Raw genomic sequence first — 10,000 nt, forward strand, 5'->3', positions numbered from 1 at the left:
GTGGGGAGGGCACCAGGGGTGTGGGGAGGGCACCAGGGGTGTGGGGAGGGCAGCAACAACAACAACAACAACAACAACAACAACAATAATAATAATAATAATAATAACAATAACAAAAACAATAACAATAATACTACTACTAATAATAATTTAATAATTAATGGTTTTGGCACCCAATTATCATATTTATATATATATATATATATATATATATATATATATATATATATATATATATACATACATACATACATATATATAAGTAATGGATAAATAAATCAAATACTAAAAAAATGAACTTTTAAAGTTCCACCGATTCAACCACTGATGAAAACTAGCCTGAATATCACTGCCATGAAATAAAAAAAAGAAATTACGTCACTCCATTGAAGTACAAAAACTTGCAACATACCCTAGGTGTACGGTGGTAGGTGGGATAATGGGAGTTGGTCACGATGAGGCTGGGGGGGGGGTAAAACCAATTATGGAGAGATAGTCTGAAAAGATGAATGAAGTTATGAAAAATGAGGAAAAATAGTCCACGCTTTAACGTTATTATTATTATTATTATTATTATTATTATTATTATTATTATTATTATTATTAAATGCTAAGCTACAACCCTAATTGGAAAAGCAGGATGCTATAAGCCCAGGGGCTCCAATAAGGAAAATAGCCCAGTGAGGAAAGGATGCAAGGAAAAATAAAATAATTTAAGAATAGTAACATTAAAATAAATATTTCCCATATAAACTATAAAACCTTTAACAAAACAAGAGGAAGAGAAACTAGATGGAACAGTGTGCCCGAGTGTACCCTCAAGCAAGATAATTCTAACCCAAGACAGTGAAATATAAATTCTATTCATTTATTCGTTTAAATCGTAAACTCAACGCTTATTCAGGTGTCAAGGAATTAATGGCTAAAACTCGGGATTTTCCTTAAAAAACAATTAATCATTTATATAAAATATCTGGAGGCATTTGATAAATCGTCAGTGTACGTTTCAAAATAAAATTTCATTCACGAGAACTAACACGAATAGGCTACACAGACTCGGCAATTAGTTTTTCTCACTGATATAAACATGTTTTTCTCAATTATTTACACTTTGCTTTTTGTAAAATACGTCTACAAAAGTACCGACATGAAACAGAGCTATAAAGTTCTTGCCTAAATTGCAAAAAACATGAGCTCTTTATCCATTTTACATCAAAGCTTCCGTCCATCCCTCGGGAAGCTCATGTTTCGGTCAACGTATAAAACAAACTAATCTATTCACGATTTTTAAAAGTGGGTTTGATATTTTAACACACATACCAGTTAGAAGGTTGATCTGCAAGACACGTGCTGTTGGGTAAACGATAAATCACATAAAAAATCACTTTTAACTTTAACGTAGGCGGACTCAAAGTTTGGAGATCGTCCGTAACTGAAGTGCAGTGTTGCCAGATGGATTAGTCTAAAAATCCCTAAAACTCGTGATAACAAATCCCCAAAAGAACCCAAAAATCTCCATTTCAACAAATATATTTTCTTCTGATCATGTAGGTTTTAGTACAATAGAAATTACTCAATATAATTCATATGTGTGCAAGTAAACAATATAAATGTTGACTTATCTTTGTTACTTATTTATAGAAATTTGTACGGAATATCCCCATCAGACACACTGAATTCCCCAAATCTAGGAATAAATTCCCACATCTGGCAATACTGCTGAAGTGAGCAGCAGTAAACATTGAATTTTCGTCAACTTTGTTAACGGGATTTTGCCTTTGCAACGGCACCTCAATTTCCCCTTGTGGTTGTACCACTGACTCGTTTGTTTTGGAAGAGCAATTATTAATTATTCTATCCATATCTTTTCTCCCGTGTTTTATTCAATGATTATTTCTATTAAATGATAACGTAGTAAGTAGCGTGGGTGTTCTTTTTTTTCTTTTTTTTTAGTAAGTATAATTATTCTATCCAAATCTCTTTTCTCCTACGTCTTATTCAATTTAATTTCACAAATTATTATTATTATTATTATTATTATTATTATTATTATTATTATTATTATTATTATTATTATTATTATTATTATTAGTTGAAATAGCAGGATGCTATAATACCAAGGACTCAAGCAATGAAAAAATAGCCCAGTAAGGAAATGAAATAAGGAAATTATTATCATTATCATTATTATTGTTATTACTATTATTATCATCATTATTAATATTATTATTATTAGTTGAAATAGCAGGATGCTATAATACCAAGGCCTCCAACAATGAAAAAAATAGCCCAGTGAGGAAACGAACCAAGGAAATATATAAACTACGAGAGAAGTAATGAACAATTAGAATATATTAAGAACAGTAACAACATTAGAATAGACATTTCATGTATAAACTATAAAAAAAGAGACTTATGTCAGCCTGTTCAACATAAAAACGTTATAACGAGAAGTTTTGAAACAATACTACACCAAGCGTAACTCTATCCACGGTCTATTGATCATGGAATGATAATTGTACGTGATATATAGATTTGAAATGTTAAATCAAAGAGATTTTTAACCTTCGAAGCATTTTATGTGTAAGTCACAAAATGTACGTGAGGGATTATTATTATTATTATTATTATTATTATTGTTGTTGTTGTTGTTGTTGTTGTTGTCTAGTTGTTATTGTTATCATTATTATTTTCGTTGTTGTCATTATTATTATTATTATTATTATTATTATTATTATTGTTGTTGTTGTTGTTGTTGTTGTTGTTATTATTATTATTATTATTATTATTGTTATTATTATTACTATTATATTGTTGTTGTTGTTATTATTATTATTATTATATTGTTGTTGTTGTTGTTATTATTATTATTATATTGTTGTTGTTGTTGTTGTTGTTGTCATTATTATTATCATTATTATCATTGTTATTATTATTATTATTATTATTATTATTATCATTATTATTATTATTATTACCTAAACTACAACCCTAGTTTGAAAAGCAGAATGCCATAAGCCCAAGCTTTGTCGAAATGAAATACAGAAAATCACGTACTTCTGAAAAGTTATTTCCCAATTGTTACATTTTCTGTAAATTCAACAAAGCAATTCTAAAAAAATAAAAATAAAATGAGTTAATTACAGTTTCCACACGGTGAGAATTTCGTGCAGACATCAAATAGTACGTTTATTTTGTAACGGTTTAAATCAGAAAAACCGAAGTTGGAAACTCCCGTTTTCAGTTCGCTTCACTTTTCCGGAAGTGGAGTTCAGCGTAGGCGTTCACACACACACACACACACACACACACATATATATATATATATATATATATATATATATATATATATATATAAATTATATATACTTGCTAAGCTACAACCCTAGTTGGGAAAGCAGGATGTTCTAAACCCATGGGCTCCAACAGGAAAAATAGCCCAGTGAGGAAAGGAAACAAGCAAAAATAAAATATTTTAAGAACAATAATAATATTACAATTTATATTTCCTCTATAAATTACAAAAACTTTAACAAAACAGGTGGAAGAGAAATTAAATAGAAGTGTGTGCTCGAGTATACCCTCAAGCAAGAGAACTCTATCCCCAGACAGTGGAAGACCATGGTACAGAGGCTATGGCATTGCCCAAGACTAGAGAACAATGGTTACCATAGCTGAAAAGTCTCTTCACCCCCTGGGTGAAGAAGAATTGTTGGTAATCTCAGTGTTGTCAGGTGTATGAGGACAGAGGAGAACCTGTAAAGAATAGGCCAGACTATTCGGTGCATGTGTAGACAAAGGGAAAGTGAACCGTAACCAGAGAGAAGGATCCAATGCAGTACTGTCTGGCCAGTCAAAGGACCCCATAACTCTCAAGCTGCAGTATCTCAACTGGTGGCTGGTGCCCTGGCCAACCTACTACCGGTATATACCTAACCTAACCTAATCTAACAATAACGACACCAAGCTAATGAAAAAATCTACTGGGTAAGACAAACCACCATGTATGGCTTTTAAAGACCAGAAGAAAGCTTTTGATTCTGTCAAAACTTTAACAGTAATGAAAGCTTTTGATTCTGTCAAAACTTTAACAGCAATGAAAGCTTTTGATTCTGTCAAAACTTTAACAGCAATGAAAGCTTTTGATTCTGTCAAAACTTTAACAGTAATGAAAGTGTAGCATTTTCTAGTCCACTGCAGGCCAAAGGCATCAGACACTTATTCATGTCTGGAGTTTGGTCATTTTTCATCACGACGCTGGCCACTGTGGATTGGTGATGTTGGGAGACTTTAGTATGATCGCTGACAGCAAGCCAACCTAGTTAGGGTGGAGCCCAGGCTAGAACAGCTTTGCTGATCATGGTGATACACAAACCCTTTCACCACGTCAAGGTATCCCCCCACTTGGGAAGGGATGTGAGTGTATATTATATATATATATATATATATATATATATATATATATATATATAGATAGATAGATAGATAGATAGATAGATAGATATATGAAACGACTAATTCAAAGGTCAGAGAAATGACAGTGAATGTAGGTACGAAGTTGTGGCCAAAGTTGTGAGAGAGATTTCAAAACACCTGATCTTCTATCTTGCTATTTTCAAAACCTTATATCAAGGCCTTATGATTGAAATTCATTTATTCTTCTACAGTTTCCATACATTTTTTTTCTATATTGCTGCGCTAATCTTAAATTAGAATATTTTCTGCTAACATTGGAATTAATACACATATTTGATTTTTTTTTTTTGTAACATGGACAATTTTTTCTACATTCTTTTAAGAATACTAATTTTATACTAAATGGTTTTTCTAGTTACAATGAACTCAAAAATATCTTTTTTTTTTTAATTTTAAATTTCAGATCAGAAACAAATGATGATACTGCAAAATCTTTGGTGGCCGATGTGGTAACGTCCCTGACTGGTGAACGCCATACTGGAGTTCGAGTCCCCGCTCTAACTCGATAGTTTCTTTTGTCGCTGCAATCTCACCATGCTTGTGAGCTGAGGAAGGGTGGTATGGGGGAGCCTATAGGTCTATCTGGTGTGTCATCGGCAGCCATTGCCTGGCCCTCCTTGGTTCTAGCTTGGGCGCTAATCATTTGTATATAAGGTCAGTCTCTAGGGCATTGCCCTGCTTGATAGGGCAATGTCCCTGTCCCTTGCCTCTGCCATTCATGAGCAGCCTTTAAACATTTTAAACCTTTAAACTAATACCTCTCCATTTCAATTAGACCTAATTACTTTCCTTTTGGTAAGGGTAGAAGACTCTTCAGCTATGGTAAGCAGCTCTTCTAGGAGAAGGGACACTCCAAAATCAAACCATTATTCTCTAGTCTTGGTTAGTGCCATAGCCTCTGTACCATGTCCTTCCACTGTCTTGGGTTAGAGTTCTTTTGCCTGAAGGTACACTCGGGCACACTATTCTATCTCATTTCTCTTCCTCTTGTTTTGTTAAAGTTTTCATAGTTTATACCAGGAATATTTATTCAAATGTTACTTTTCCTTGTTTCCTTTCCTCACTGAGCTATTTTCCCCGTTGGGGCCCCCCGGCTTATATCAAATTGCTTTTCCAACTAGGATTTTGTAGCTTAGCAAGTAATACTATAATAATACACACACACAGAGAGTTAGACAACTTGATATCCAACACACTTGTTTAGCTGCACCTGAAACAGGTGTTTCGTTAACCCGATATCATCCTACTACAAACGACTATAATTTATCAATGACAGATATGAAACCCCCCGCCCCTGACTCTCCCTACCCCCCCCCCCCGCCCCTGACTCTCCCTAACCCCCCCCCCCCCACGAAAGAGGGAAAACAAACAATGACAGGTTTTGATTACTCTCACGTAAAGCTATGATGATGAATGGTTGAGAACTTCGTGAAACGTATTACTTAAAATGGGACGAAGGAAATCAGGGGGAAAATAGGATGACCTTAGAGGGTGGCCTTAAAAATTGACCTTATAGTGTGACTTCAGAGAGTTATAGTGACTTAGAGAGAGAGAGTAAGTGAGTGACCTTATAGTGTGACTTCAGAGAGTTATAGTTACCTTAGAGAGTGACCTTAAAGAGTGACTTTAGAATGTGACCTTAGAGAGAGACCTTAAAGATTGACTTTATAGTGTTGATTTCAGAGAGTTATAGTGACCATACAGAGTGATTTAAGTGAGTGACCTTATAGTGTGACTTCTGAGTAGTGACCTTAGAGAGTGACTTAAGTGAGTGACCTTATAGAGTGACTTCAGAGAGTTATAACGACCTTAGAGAGTGACTGAAGTGAGTGACCTTACAGTGTGACTTCAAAGTAGTGACCTTAGAGAGTGACTTAAGTGAATGACCTTATAGTGTGACATCAGATTAGTGACCTTGGAGAATGACTTAAGTGAGTGACCTTATAGTGTGACTTCAGAGCAGTGACCTTAGAGAGTGACCCAGTGAGTGACCTTATAGTGGGACTTCAGAGTGTTGTAGCGACCTTAGAGAGTGACCATTAAGAGTGACTTTAGAGAAGGACCGTAGAGAGTAACTTTAGAATGTGACCTTAAAGAGTGACCTTAGAGAATGACCTTAAAGAGTGACTTTCGAGAGGGACCTTAAAGAATAACTTTAGAATGTGACCTTAAAGAGTGACCTTAAAGAGTGACCTTATAGTGTGACTTCAGAGAGTTGTAGTGACCTTGGAGAGTGACCCAAGTGAGTGACCTTTGAGACTGACCTTAAAGAGTGACCTTAGAGATTGACCTTATATTGTGATGTCAGGTAGTAATAGCGACCTTGGAGAGTGGCCCAAGTGAGTGACCTTAGAGAGTGACCTTAAAGAGTGATCTTAGAGAGTGACCTGAGAGATTGACCTTATATTGTCAAGTCAGAGAGTTATAGTGACCTTAAAGAGTGACCTAAGAGAATAACTTTACAGTATGACCTTAGAGATGGACCTTACAGATTGACCTTTTAGTGTGACTTCAGAGAGTTATAGTGACCTAAGTGACTGACCTTTGAGAGTGACCTTAGAGTATATCCTTAGAGTATAACCTTACTTGATACCTTGACCTTCGTAAAACAAGTTGGTGACCTTAATTGATATGGCATTTCTATAACTCATAATTCGAAGGAATATCAGAAATATTGTTTAGAATCAATCCACTAGATGGCAGTAAGAAATATTGTTTAGAATCTAGCCGCTAGATGGCAGTAAGAAATAGTTTAAAATCTAGCCGCTAGATGGCAGTAAGTTCCAGACTTTTCTCAAATATGGATACCCTACCACGTTGTCATACTGCCCCGTAGGCCTACCGAAAGCCTTTCTCTGGTTACGGCTCGCTTTTCCTTTGTTAACACATACACCGAATAGTCTGGCCTAATCTATACACATTCTCCTCTGAAAACACTATGATAACCGAAAAAGTCTTCTTCACTCAAGGGTTTAACTACTGCATTGTAATTGTTCAGTGGCTACTTGCCACTTGGTAAGGATAGAAGAGACTCTTTAGCTATGGTAAGCGGCTTTTCTGGGAGGACACTCCAAACCATTGTTCCCTAGTCTTGGGTAATGCTATGGCCTCTGTGTCATGGTCTTCTACTGTCATGGTATTAGAGTTCTCTTGCTTGAGGGTACACTCAGGCACGATATTATATTTGTTTCCTTATTTCCTTTCCTCACTGGGATATTTTCCCTGTTGGAACGCTTAGGCTTATAGCATCCTGCATTTTCAATTTGGGTTGAAGCTTAGCTAATAATAATAATAATAATAATAATAATAATAATAATAATAATAATAATAATAATTCCCAGGGAATACAGACCCCCCAAAAATCTCAGAGAAATATTTAGACCTATGTATAGTGACTTGAATTAAAAAAATGAAATGTGTCAATATATTTTTTACATTTACAAGAAGAAATAAGGGATATAAATGGACGATTTAAGTACTATATACGAATAGAAATAAATTCTATAAGTAAAACTAAAGAAAGTATGCAAATATCATTTCTAGGAAAACACAAAAAATAGATATATCTGTAAATGAAACAAACCATAGAAAAAAGTAAAAATCATATTGATAGGTCATTCAGCTAAAGAAAATATGTATAGATGATTATAATCTATAAATAGAACGATAAAAAAGTAAACTTATTTACATGAATCATTACTAAAGATGTTCATTTGACTGTATGTTCAGAAAATGATACCAGCTTATCCTCTGAATAGACCAGTCTCGTAACACTTGGAATAGTAAATAGGTGTTTATACTGGGTCACTTAACAGTTTCGATAGCCAATTGGAGCATATTCTCTTAATAAGGGTAGAAGGTACTCTTTATTACCAGCCACCCGTTGAGATACTACCACTGTAGAGTTATTGGTTTAAAGGTTTAAAGGTCGCTCATGAATGGCAGAGGCAAGGGACAGTGACATTGCCCTAGCAAGCACTGTATTGGATTAGAGTTCTCTTGCTTAAGAATACACTCTGGCACACTATTCTATTTGTTTCTTTATTACCTTTCTTCCAGAGTTATTGGTTTAAAGGTTTAAAGGTCGCTCATGAATGGCAGAGGCAAGGGACAGTGACATTGCCCTAGCAAGCAGGACAATGCCCTAGAGACTGACCATATATTCTATGATCAGCGCCCAAGCCCCCTCTCCACCCAAGCTAGGACCAGGGAGGGCCAGGCAAATGGCTGCTGATGACTCAACAGATAGACCTATAGGTCTCCCCCAAAACCCCCAACCTTAACTTACAAGGATGATAAGGTTGCAGACACTAATGGCACTAACGAGACTGAGTGGGAATCGAACCCCCGACTGGCAAACACCAGGCAGAGACGTTACCAATCAGGCCACAACAACCTTTTGATTGGTTCCTTTGATTGGCCAGACAGTACTACATTTGATCCTTCTCTCTGGTTACGACTCTTTATATATTCTCCTTTGTCCTCATACACCTGACAACACTGAGATTACTAAACAATTCTTCTTCACTCAAGGGGTTAACTACTGCACTGTAATAGTTCAGTGGCTACTTTCCTCTTGGTAAGGGTAAAAGAGACTCTTTAGCTATGGTAAGCAGCTCTTCTAGGAGGAGGACACTCCAAAATCAAAACATTGTTCTCTAGTCTTGGGTAGTGCCATAGCCTCTGTACCGTGGTCTTCCATTGTTTTGGATTAGAGTTCTCTTGCTTAAGGATAGACTCTGGCACACTATTCTATTTGTTTTCTGATTCCCTTTCTTCAATGGGCCATTTACCCTGTTGGAGCCCTTGGGCTTATAGCATGCTGATTTTACAAATAGAGTTGTAGCTTAGCAAGTAATAATAATAATAATAATAATAATAATAGTAATAGTAATAATAATAATACTAATAATAATAAATCTATTTGCATATCTTAATAATAATAATGATAATAATAATGATAATAACAATAACAACAACAATAATAATAATAATAATAATAATAACAACAACAACAACAACAACAACAATAATAATAATAATAATAATAATAATTGTGGTATTAATAAAAAGGATAAATCTATTTGCATATTTCAATAATAATAATAATAATAATAATAATAATAAAATCTAGTTGTATATATGTCAAGTTTTATAAAGCGCCCAGAATTCCTATTTTTTAAAAACAAGATGAACAAAACGAGATTAAGACAGTTATTTGAGCCTTCTCATGGAACAGAAAGTGAACGCATGATTGAGGAGGGAGAGAGAGAGAGAGAGAGAGAGAGAGAGAGCTAATACCACTACTAAAATCAGTATCTGCAGCCGTTGGTTAGTTAACTGCCCTGGGAAGGCTTATCTTAATGGCTAGATCAGAGAGAGAGAGAGAGAGAGAGAGAGAGAGAGAGAGAGAGAGAGAGAGAGAGCTAATACCACTACTAAAATCAGTATCTGCAGCCGTTGGTTAGTTAACTACCCTGAGAAGGCTTATCGTAATGGCTAGATCAGAGAGAGAGAGAGAGAG

Source organism: Palaemon carinicauda, chromosome 35 (assembly GCF_036898095.1).
Source record: "Palaemon carinicauda isolate YSFRI2023 chromosome 35, ASM3689809v2, whole genome shotgun sequence".
NCBI lineage: Eukaryota > Metazoa > Arthropoda > Malacostraca > Decapoda > Palaemonidae > Palaemon > Palaemon carinicauda.